At 31.2% G+C, this 13,305-nt stretch overlaps 1 pseudogene; it reads left to right on the top strand.

Moving 5' to 3' along the window:
- Positions 1-1,068: 1,068 nt before the first annotated feature.
- On the top strand, positions 1,069-5,942 carry LOC107414285 (cytochrome P450 CYP72A219-like; annotated as a pseudogene).
- The last annotated feature ends 7,363 nt before the right edge of the window (positions 5,943-13,305 follow it).

The raw sequence follows: 13,305 nt of genomic DNA, 5'->3' as shown, positions 1-13,305 counted from the left end.
ATTTACTACTCGTGTAATTTTTCTAAATAATTACATTATCCATAATATTAAATAGAGCTTTTTTTGTTATTTATGATAACTAAAAAAAAAATTAACATTTTCAAAACTATTACATTATCCATAATACATTAAAATGAGCTTTGATTATTATTTATGATAATATTTCATTGTTAAATTTTTTTTTAATGATATTACATTGTTACTGTTATATAATATTAAGAAAATTAAGGGAAAAAAAATTTACATCGAAAAATAGAAAGCAACTTTTTAGAAAAATAAAACTCCATAAGTATTAAATTTTCCAACTTATCATGACAAAAACAAAAAACGACGTTTTAAGTGGGGAAAAAAAAATCAATCAGCTGTAAAATTTTCAAGCAAAAATAAAATTAAAAAAAAAACAAGGGGCAAAAGCTAAGGCAGTGATTTTCGGAGAAAAAGAAAAACAGTGATAAAAAGCCAATCCAGCCTAAATCCAACCCGATAGGTTTATTTTATATAGTGTACATTCGATAAGATAAGAAGGGGACTTCTTTCAGTAAAGGTTCAGTATTGAATTTTTCTTCTTTTTTTTTTTTTGTTTTTTGTTTTTTGTTTTTTTTTGTTTTTGGTTTTTTTTGGGAATGGGATGGTAAGCTGAATCCCTTTATCGTTAGAGCATCCATTTTTATCATTCATACAATTTTTTTTTTCTTTTTTGGTAATTCATTCGCACAACACCCTTGATAAAGTGTAAATTGATATTTTCAAAACCAGCATAGTTTAATTGAAATAAAAATAAATCAAATACCACATTCCTAAGGTACAACCCAATGGTAAATTTATAATTTTCTCGCACAATAATTCCCAATTTAAATAGTCATACTCTAGGTAAAAAAAGATAACAATAATAATAAAAATTTAAATATCACACAATGTTATATATAGGCTTATTAGACTGTACTGTTATAATGACGATTAGTTTCAATGTTGAGCATATTTATCTGAGTTTCTATTTGTATTTGGATAATTTATAAATTAAATGATTTGTAAAAAAAGAAAACAATACGATTATATATAAATACACCTCTCATCCGCACATCACCAAAATATTTCTGACAACAATTAATAAAAATAGGCCCACCAACCAAACTGCTCATGTAAGTATAGAATCCACCTCCTTCTTCCTGACACTAAAGCTCCCTCCATCTCTTCTCTCCAAATGGAAGTTTCAGGTGCCAGGGCCGCAGTTTATGTGGGTTTGGTTAGCATAGTGATCGCGTTGGCATGGAGGGTGTTGAACTGGGTTTGGTTCCGGCCAAAGAGGCTAGAAAGGTTCCTGAGACAACAAGGTCTTTCTGGCAATTCTTATCGACTTCTGTTCGGAGACTTGAAGGAAAGCTCCGTGATGGTAAAAGAAGCAAAATCAAAACCCATGAATCTGTCCCATGATACAACTCAACGTGTCCTCCCCCATCTCCATCTGACGGTCAAGAATTTTGGTACTTTATACATATATATATATATATATATATATTTATATATATCTTTCACTTTTCATGTGTACTTCCATTTTTTGCTATTTAATTACACACACACACAGAGAAGTGCGAAAAATTCCACTAAATCATTTCTACAAGTACCATCGATAAAATAAACCATAAATTTAAAAATTAATTGTATATGCTTAATTTGCTTCTCCAATTATTTAAAGTTATGAAAGAGTTAATTGAAATTGACCAAAACTGTTATATTTCAATTGTTTTTTATGAATTTGTTCTGATTAATTAATTCGTATGAGTTTTTTCTTTTTTATTATATATTGGGGCATGGAAATTCAAATTCAGGAATTTTTTAAGAGGAAAAAGAAAAAAAAAAGCAATTGGTTATCTGAAGGAATGCTACAAGTATTCTATATAATAACTATATATATATATAAATAATATTTTGTGAATGAGTTTTGTATATAGTTTAATTGTAGAATAATACTCTATATGTATATACCTTTACGAAGTCTCTTTTTTCATTTTATTGGGGATCCTCTGGAGGCTTATTTCTCAACAAAAATATTTTTTCTTAATAAAAAGCAATTGATATGATAAACTTTATTATTTGATTATATATATATAAATATGGAGAAATGTTCTCCAAATGTTATTTCTATGTTGTTAAAATCTTAATATTGGGTAGGGGATTCTATTTGGTAATAAAAAAAAATAATAATAAAAAGTAGTTTTGCTATTAGATTGTTTCTGTACAAACAAATAAAACGTGGGTTTATTTCCAAAAATTAATAAGTGTGTTAAATTTTTTTGCTAATTATCAATATTAATGATAATACAGCGTGGGGTTCATATTAAAATGGTAAAAACTAATTGAATACATTTAATTATTTATTATTTTTTATATTAAACTTAATATGAGAAATTGAGCCAGTTTAAGTCAGGCAATTAAATTACTAAAGTACATAAGAATTTCATGGTGCTTCATGATAGTGGTGACAACTAATGCATTTCTTCTTACCTAAATTCATGGATTTTAAATAATTGAGTTTATTTATATTCAACATAAAGAGTTAAAAATATCATCTATATATATATATATATATTCATAACTGACTATATAAAGTCATGTAGGTAACAATTGTTTTACATGGCTTGGCCCCTATCCAAGGGTAATCATTAGAAATTAGAAGATGTGAAGGATGTCTTCGCCAAACATGTTGATTTTCAAAAGCCAAGGTCAAATCCATTTGTAAAGTTGCTAGTAACAGGTCTTGCAAATCACGAGGACGAAAAATGGGCTAAACACCGCAGGATTATTAATCCAGCATTCCACATTGAGAAGCTGAAGGTATGATCCATATATTATTATTATCATCATCATCATCTCAGCATCATCAAAACCAATTCGACTCTTCCTCAAAGGGCAGTTTCCAAATATCTTCATCTACTTCTAGATATGTGCAGTAGATTTCTATATACATACATATAATTCACTGGCATAAATAAAATCTACAGTTGGAGTAGAGGAGTAAAGGAAAATAGAGAGACAGTAGTAGGGATATATATATATATATATATAAACAACATAAATTAATTGGTCTAATATGGCAGGGAGGCAGGGAGAATATTAGTAGGGAGAAAATAATTGGCAAATTCTTCTATCATCCTTTGAAATATTGACTTAATTGGTGTTTACATACAGAGTTTATTATTTGTCGTCATTATTGATTATCGTTAATGAAATCTATACTAACGAAGAAAATATTAATTGATTGCATTTAATATTGTTTTTAGTTTTTAAACTTAACAACTGGTGTTAGAAAGTAATTTTTTAAAAATAATCTATTGAATTATATATTATATGTCAACACAAAGAATTTATTAATGATGGGTCATCAATGGTGGTGTTAAATAGTATATATATATATTGAGTTAAAACTATTTTAACACAGGACAACCATTTTTGGACTTAAGAATTGGATTTCTACACGAGTTGGTTTGGTTTTACCTTGTTGAATTACGGACTGTTCTTAAAATCTTAAGTTGCCATTGAATGAAGAAATTTTAAAAAATAGATATGGATCTGTTTGAGCAATCGTAGAAAAATAAATTGATCTAAATTAACAATTTGGCGTAATAGTTCATCTTTCAATGAATCCTAATTTCAATCTGAAACTAAGGTTCCGCATGCAGTTTATTATTATTACTTTTTATTTATTTATCAGATGAATGGTTGATTTTTATTCCTTATTTGTGTTATACATTATATATGTGTGGTTAATGTAGCAAATGGTACCAGCATTTGAGGTATGTTGTAGCGAGATGATTAGCAAATGGGAGGATTTGGTTTCCAAAGAAGGGTCATGTGAGTTAGAAGTATGGCCTTCTCTACAAAATTTGACAGCCGATGCGATCTCTAGAACAGCTTTTGGGAGTAGCTACCAAGAAGGAAGAAAAATATTCCAACTCCTAACAGAGCTAGCTGAACTTGTCACGAATCATATTCAGTCTGTTAGTGTCAACATTCCTGGATGGAGGTAATTAAGTTGTTAAACGTAAAAATTAATCAATATCTCCATTTCCTTCTTAATATAGATATATATAGGCCTGCTATGTTAGACTTGGACATTCATCTTATGACAGACATTGCCTATTTACATCCGTTAAACAAGTGATTTGTGTCTGCGATATATGCAGGCGTAGTTTTTCATAGCAAATTATATATAAAAATAGTAATGATCTGTTAAGAAATATTCACAACATAATATAGAAATATATTAATGTATTCTAAAGATGCTGCATCAATTAATGACTTGAAAAATAAAATCCTAGCTAAACAAATGACACCCTTTAGTACTTGTCATATCAATAGGTGTCCAAAATAAGGATGAACCATGTTACCAGTATTTCAAAACTGTACAAATATATGTAAATGTGTTTGTAAAAATAATAGCAATAATATAAAGTAACAAATTAATTACAACGGTGGTGGTTTGTGTATGCAGGTTTCTGCCAACAAAGATGAACAAGAGGATGATGGAAATCGACAAGGAGATAAAAGCTTCACTCAAGGACATGATCAACAAAAGGGGGGAAGGAATGAAAATGGGAGATGGGACTAGAGATGACTTATTAGGCATACTTTGGGAGTCCAATTTTAAAGAAATCCAACAGCATGGAAACAAGAAGGGTGTTGGGATGAGTACTAAAGATGTGATCGAGGAATGTAAACTATTTTACTTTGCAGGCCAAGAGACCACCTCAGTGTTGCTTGCTTGGACCATGATTTTATTGAGTACGCACCCGAATTGGCAACGCCGTGCAAGAGAAGAAGTCTTGCAAGCTTTCGGTGACAAGGAGCCAGATTTTGATGGCTTAACCCGCCTTAAAGTCGTAAGTATAATATATATATATATATATATATAATCTTGATCACAATAAAATATTTCAATTTTAATTAATTTGGAATCCACTAAAATTATATGCAATCTCTTTTATAAAATATTTCAATTTTAATTAATTTGGAATCCACTATAATTACATGCTTTCTCTTTTCACCAAGAGATTGATAACCAATCTCCTTACTCTTACGCTACATCCATATATTATGTTAAAATTAGGATATTCTAACAATGATAATTTTCTGCATGTATATAATATATATATATATATATATATTTTATTTATTGGACTTCATCAAACAATTTATTGATTTTGAGTGCATATGTGTCTTATTACAAGCAATAGGTAATAGGTAAAATAGGACATTAAAATGCTCAATATATATATATATATATATGTATTGGATGTATATATTATACATATTAAGCTGACAAGTGAGAATTAAAAATTGCCACACACAGGTTACAATGATTTTGAATGAGGTTCTTAGATTATATCCACTGGTGGCTGCACTTAGTCGAAAAGTTCACAAGAAAACACAACTTGGAAAGTTGACATTGCCAGCTGGAGTGTACGTCATCTTACCTCTGCTGCTTGTTCATCATGACAAAGAACTATGGGGTGAAGATGCAACTGAGTTCAATCCGGAGAGATTTTCCGAAGGATTTTCAAAGGCTATAAATGGTCGAGTTTGTTTTTTTCCTTTCGGTTGGGGACCTCGGATTTGCATCGGACAAAACTTTGCCATGGTGGAAGCAAAAATGGCTTTGTCAATGATTCTACAGAGATTCGCCTTTGAGCTATCCCCATCCTATGCTCATGCTCCTCACACTGTCATTACTCTTAAACCACAGTTTGGTGCTCGTATTATTTTACACAAACGTAATTAATACTATAGAATTATAAATAATAGATATAAATATAGTGTGTATATATATATATATATTTATTTATATATACTATACTATACATATACATTTTTGTATCAGTTAAAACTTAAGAAGTTAGGATGTAATTGTTATTATATCCATTAAGTTCTTTCTTATTATTGATAAATTGGATAGAGATTTTAGCACTAAGCAATGGGTTATTCAAAAAGGAAAGGGCGCTACTTAGCCCGACCTTAGTAGAAGTCAACGGCTGAGTTAGCCTAGCCTAATAGCGATGGGTTTCTATGGAGCATCCAGGAACAAGAAGGTTCAATCGGACGACGAATTCTTACGTCCCGAGCGGCCCGCGAGCGAGTGTTTCCTTAGCTGAGTTGCTTTACAACAACAACAACCACCCACAAAAATTATTAAAAATAAATAAATAAATAAAATAAAAATTTCCATAAAAACAGCACACACTATTTGATATTATAGGTGTTGAGAATTTGAATTTAGAATCATTGTATGAGCAAAACCATTATGCAATCCACAAAACTAGACACCAGGTTGGTTACTAAATGATCGAGTAAAGTTTTTTTTTTTTTTTTTTTTTTTAAGTAAATAAACCTCAAACCATGTGGCATGCATTTTACATGTTTACAACCACTGAACCACAGTTTTGAAGCCATAATGTAATCCTAAGAAAAAAATAAAATAAAATAAAATAGATAAATAAATGGGATTTGTAAAAAACAGTCTTTTAGTCTCAGAAGTCACTTAGCCAAAGCCTGCCAAATGAGCCCTAAATGATGTGGCAAAAGTATTATCATCTTATTAATTTGAAAATTAGTGTAAAGAAGCAAGTTTTTGCCAAGACTCAATGATGTGCACTATCAGTATTACCAAAAAAAAAAAAAAAAAAAAAGAAAAAAGGAAAAAAGAAAAAATGATGTGCACCGTCGAAACCAGAGAGAGAGAGAAGACAGAGAAGAGTTTTTATTAATTAATGTACGTTGGACGTTGGAAAAATCCTCATGAAGGGGTGCTATTAAACAAGAAAACGGTTTTATAGAAATTCCTAAAATTATAGAAAGCCATTTTTATTTTTTTGGTAAAACTATAGAAAGCCATAAAAAGGCAAAAAAGGTATAAAATGATTAAAACCGTCTTCTACGTTCATAGCATACTAGCTTTTTTTTTTTTTTTTTCCTTTTGCTCAAAATTAGTAGCATGCTAGCTCTCAGATTATTTTAATTACTCACCAAATATTTATTTATTTATTTTTTTTTTGTCATTTCTTCACCAAATTTAAGATTAATTTCTTCTCTTTTACCCAAAAAATTTAAAAAAAAAAGAAAAAAAACATTTCTTTTTGTCTCCATGTTTTCGATCCTCAGAGCCTACTGGTAAATGATTGATTTCTTCTCTTTTACACAAAAAATTAAAAAAAAAAGAAAAAAAGTAAAAACAGGGCATCGACGTTGCTTAAGGCAAGGTGGTCTTGCAGGCAATTCGTATAGGCTTTCCATTAGGAACTTGAACCAAAGCTGTCAGGACCCGTCCAAGATTCCCTCTCGAAACCCTAGACAAGCCCTGATCCCAGGGAACTACCACCGAACCTTCCAACGGAAAATCCGGCAGCACCTCCCCTAAGGGTAGGACTAACCAAAAATTTTCTGCATTGAAAACACACTTCTATATTCATCCCCTTATTCCTCCCACGATACTACAATTTGATTCCACAAATTTACAGCACTTCAAAATAACAGTAAATCAGTGCATAGATAATAACTACACGTCCAATATAGTATACAGAGCATTATACAATAAATGTGGAATTTACACAATGACAGATAAAAAGTAATACAAGATGGAGAGGAAAAAGGGAAGAAATACTACTTGGACTTTCGGCAACGAACTGAGACGTTGGGCTCGCCCCGGACGATCAACGTCTCCCAACCTGGACCTAGGGGAACGGAATTTAAAAACGTGAGATGCTAATCATCTCAGTGAGTGACCCTATCTACTGAACACCTTTAATATTAATAATATACCAAATAAAAGGATTTAATTAATCAATACCGAACAATTAAATAAATAAATAAATAAACAATTGAGATAATAATTTCTCTCAAAACCCTCACTATTCACTCCGTTGGAAATGTTCCCCTTTTTAAAACATTTTCACAAAACCCGATAATCGTACTTCCCGAAACCAAGGGATCAAATAATTTAATAAACAATAAATAAATAAATACCCCAAATATAAATAAAATGTAATAAATTATAATAAATAATTATTGTACTCTTTGGGGTTTGAAATTTCTATCCGAAAAATTTGTAATTGACGCACCACACCATATACCAGTGATGCCCTCCGATACCCAGTGTCCCGAGCACCGATTGGCGGGGAGATTAAAGAGAGAAACTTGCAAACGGCACTTCGGCGTCCCGACAGTACCGCTGTTGAAACCATCATCCCTGCCAAGGAGGGGGGCGGCTATGTGCACTATATCAAACTTGCCTGCCCACGGTCCAATGGCAACTCACGGGAGACATAATACTTGCGCGCTAAACCACATATATACCAGAACACCAATACTATGTGAATGCGTCTAAAATAATTATTAAATCAACCGTACCGTTTTCCAAAATTACCGTGGGAAATATACCAAATTTTCACACTTACCATCCCACATATTTTCATTCAACAAACCGATACGAAAACATCGATAACGAATAAAAATAATTTTTCTCGCAACACACGGTTCAAAAAATAATATACCACGGGCATAATTATGAAAATTAAACCACCAATTTGAACAAATAATTTTCTTAAAATATTCAAACCAATTATACCCAAAAATAATATAAAATCCAAACACAACGAATTACTGAAAATACTTGCTCATGTGTAATAAATACCATCTAATCACAATAATAAAAATCGGGGATTTCATAATAACCCAAAAATTTCATTTAGCACCAATGGGTAAATATATATAAAATAATATTTTTTCCGATTATATTTAAATTCTACCACATGAGCATAATTTCCAGATATCAATTTAATACCACATAAATATAATTAATTACCCCAAAAATATTTTCGAAGGTGGGTCACTCACCTGGAGCACGCAATTAACCCATGATCCACCATGGGATCAATTCCACGACTCACCCGTGCTCCTAGAACACAATTCACACACAGTCAAATAAATTAATATTTTATTCGGGTAAATAATACCCGGTACCCGAGGGTCAAACACAAACGTTAACCAAAATGGTCGAATAATATACCGAATCGAAGCTCGTGGAACGAGAATCGCATTATTGGTCTCCATCGACCCCAATTCCGCCGGAGGTGGCCGGAATTTGGCCGGAAAATTTTGGCCGGTCTTGATTCCTTCGCATCTCACAAACCACTTCGAATTTTGGAAATTGGAGGCCATATTTGGACTCAGAGGACCCAAAATAGAGGGAGAGGGGTGACAATTTGGACTGAGCTGGCCGGAATACGGCGGAATCGCCATAAAAAATTCAATCCGCTGCCGCGACTTCACCGACCGGATCTGGGCGCGTCGCCGGCCGGCGGGTCGCCAAATTTGGCTGGTGAGCTCGCCGGCGTGTGGGCTTGGACGGTGGCCGGCGCATGTAGCTAATGGTGGCCGGAGAAAAATAAACACGGGAGAGAGAGGGATGGCCGGAGGGGCAGAAAATGAAGGAGAAAGAAGAAGGAGGAAGAAGAAGGAACGGCCCCATGGCCTTTTTTCCCACGTGGGGAGAAGAAAAGAAAAAGAAAAAGAAAAAAGAAAAAAAATAAAAATAAAATAAAATAAAAATAATTAAATAATATTAAAAATAATATTATTATATAAAATAACAATAATAAAATAATAGGGTATTAAGCATGGTTGACATGTGACATCTCCACATGGTGACACATGGTCACATTTATTAAGTCACACGTCGCACATCGTTACACGTTCAAAAATAATATTAAAATAATATGGTGTTTCAAAAATTCTACAGGTCCATAACTTTCAAACCACATGTTCAAATCGGACGTGCCGCTAGTCTACGGACTCGTATCAACTAGTACTTCACAACCATACATGAGTCAAAGCTCAACTTTGCATGAATAAAAAGTCAACTCTGGCACCCCTTGGACAGTTTGGACCTCAACTTGTTTTGCCCATAACTTTCAAATCGTCGCTCCGTTTTCAACGTGCTACTAGTCTACGAACTCGTGCGAACGTGTACTTCGTAATGGTACCTCAGTCAACCTAGAATTCCAACCGGAACAAAAAGTCAACTTTTGATCCATTCAGTCAACGGTCAAAGTCAACGGTCAACGGTGAACCTCCATCAACGTGCACGAATTCCGATGTGATTTGGGACGGGGTGTCACAAGAGCAGCATTCGGAAGTAGCTATCAAGGAAGAAGAATATTTCAACTCCAGAAGGAGCAAGCTCAACTCACAATTAAAGCTGTTCAATCAATTTACATTCCAGGATGGAGGTAAAAGTAAAAATTCAATCTTGATAAATTGTTCTATAACTTGTACAAACAATAACGAGATTGTTTTTGTATAGTATTCTGCCAACTTAAGATGAACAAGAGAATGAAACAAATTGACACACAAAAAACAAGCTTCACTCAACAAAAGAAGAGCTGGTGAAGAGACTAAAGACTACTTAGGCATACTTTTGGAACCCAATTTGAACGAAATACAGGAAAATGGGAGCAACAAAGTAGGGATGAGTATTGAAGATGTAATCGAGGAATGTAAGTTATTCCTCGATTAATTTTGTGAAACTTCAAAATAATGTGATTATATTATGGTCTCAAATGTAGCATAACAAAATTTTTCCCAAATTTGGCAAATGCATACAAGTAGTGATAAAAATCAATCGTATAGCTTATACAGGGATTTCCTTAGATGAGTAAGGATCAGGTTCTAATCAATGTTTTGCCTCTGTAATTGGAGAAAATCTTGCATGCAGCGGAGTTGATACCACTTAAGTCATTTTATGCCATATGTAAGAAAATGCCATGTCATAACAGCTCATCATCTCATTTAATTTTCTTTTTGGAAAATGTAAATCTTTTGCACACGCTCTACTACTTTTTCCATCTCTATAGCCATTTTCTATAGATCTCTGGTCCTCTCCTGATCGATTTCTTAAGAAATTGAAGAACACCAAATTGTTATGGGCTTATAGTAATGGTGGGTTTTTGAAGAACAAAAAAACCAAGAAAATATAAGATTCAACCAAAGGCTCCTAAAAACAGAGCTCAAATGAAAAGGGTAAAAAGACAGTGGGTTTTGTTTGTTTAAATTTGAGAGGCCAAAAAATGAATACTCCTTTTTTTGTTCAAACAACCTTAGCTTCACTAGATTTAAACCTCAACCAAACCCTTTCTTTTTGGGGCTTTTTTTTTTTTCTTTTAATAAGTATAATCTATAACAGAGCAAAAAGAAAAAAAAAAAAAATGAAGAACGCATAGTATCCCTGCAATGGGTTTGAACGGAGCAGACAAGATTAGAAATACAGAGAGATAGGAAGAGTTAAGTTGTGAAGCTTTATAAAAACAAAAAAATGGTAATAAAGACATAGAAAAGTGAAGAATTTTTTATTAAAAAAATAACAAAAAATCAAACAAAGGCACATCAAAGCATATTAATAATACTATTTTTCTTTATTTTCTTACTTTGATTCTTTTAAAGGATTTGAAAGGGGTTTGTAAATTAAGCTGAAATGTACCAATTAACAGATAAGTGGATATTGGATATGTAAGCCTGGAAGGGAAGGATGAGGAAGATAAACCGGCGTGTGCAAAAAGATTTTATCTGTTTTTTTATTTATCTTGTTATTTAAAACTATCTCACTCATCATTTTTACTTTTTAGAATAAGTAAAATATATATATATATATATATAATAATAATAATTCATTTAATTTACGAATTATTATTATTATTTTTTATTATTCGAATTCGTATTTTCAACACAAATAAAATTATTTTACTATTGGAACTATCATATATATATATATATATATATTTTTTTTTCCAAGGGCTCTTTTCTCTTTCATAATAACCCCATTTATGCAATTTCACAAGTAACTCCAGCAGTAGTCGTCGGAAATAATAACAAACATGTAAACCAGATTTCACACGCATAAATCTTCCATGGAGAAACCAAACATTAATGATGATATTTAAAGCTTTTTCACCTGCAAAATTGAACACCCAAAGCTCTGAATGGGCTCAAGTTTCTCTAACATTTTTCTCTTATTGTTTTCACAAAAGCAAGCACACTTGCGCTCCAAACCCAAACAACCCGTGTATCTTCCTATGCAAGCGAGAAATAGAGTGTCATAGACTTATGCATAATCATACTTTTATGTCCACATGACAAAAATCATATGCTAATTACATATTTTCTTCTGCTTTTCAACTTTTAACTCGTTTTAAAAATCCATTTATGATTGATTATATAGGTCCTACAATTTTCACTTTATTCTAATAGAAATTTCATATATTATTAAATCCATATAAAATTATAATATTGTATTATATGCTTTTCAAATTATTAGATAACGATATTACTGTGTGGTTTGAATTGTTGCACATCCAATACCAAAAAATAAAAAAAAATAAAAATCAAATACCCCAATATCATATTGCCTCATTATAAGCCCTGTTTACGGCATAGACCTTTGCCCCCAATATAAAGGGGCCAAAAAAGATTATATTAAAAATTATTATATATTGTTTTCTATACTTTAGTCTTTATTTAACAAATAATATAGAATAATTTTTTTAGAAAATATATAAATTGATTTTTTTGAATTTTATATTAACTGCAATTAATTATTATTTTTTATTTTTGAAACATAACATCAATCAACTATTCATTGCATTTTATCAAAAAATTAAATTCTTTATTTTCTATATTTGTATTAAAATTTTAATAGTTGAAAAGAAAAAGATAGATTAAGGACCTCTCAATTTATTTTTATTTCATATTACCTACTATTTGTAATTTATTTAATTATTTTATATTGTCCACTCTTATAATATATATATATATATATATATATATATATGCATAGTATTTGTTTCTTACGAATCCATATCTGTAGTTTTTAATATTCTAATTATATTATTGTTTATCATATGAAACTAAATCACATATGTATTTTAATATGTATTCTCTAATTTATGTTAGCATAATTGATTAAATTTTTTACTTACATATTTCATTATCAGTAAAAAATATATATATATATATATATATATTGATTATCTAAATTTACCTAAAAACTAATATATATATATATATATATATATAAAGTTAAAAAAATTAAAAAAATACTAACAATATTTGATACGGGCCCTCCAATAATTTTTGCATGCAACCACGTAGAGGGTTGTGACGGGCCTGCCTCAGTAGATGATTATGCGCAGTGAAGAAAATATCGATGTCGATGAAAATATCGAAGGTATGAATTTACAGAAATATCGATGAAAATATCGATAA

Source organism: Ziziphus jujuba, chromosome 11, assembly GCF_031755915.1.
Source record: "Ziziphus jujuba cultivar Dongzao chromosome 11, ASM3175591v1".
In the NCBI taxonomy this organism is placed as follows: Eukaryota; Viridiplantae; Streptophyta; class Magnoliopsida; order Rosales; family Rhamnaceae; genus Ziziphus; species Ziziphus jujuba.
Note: the sequence above shows the minus strand (reverse complement) of the source record. Positions and strands in the feature narration are given on the sequence as shown.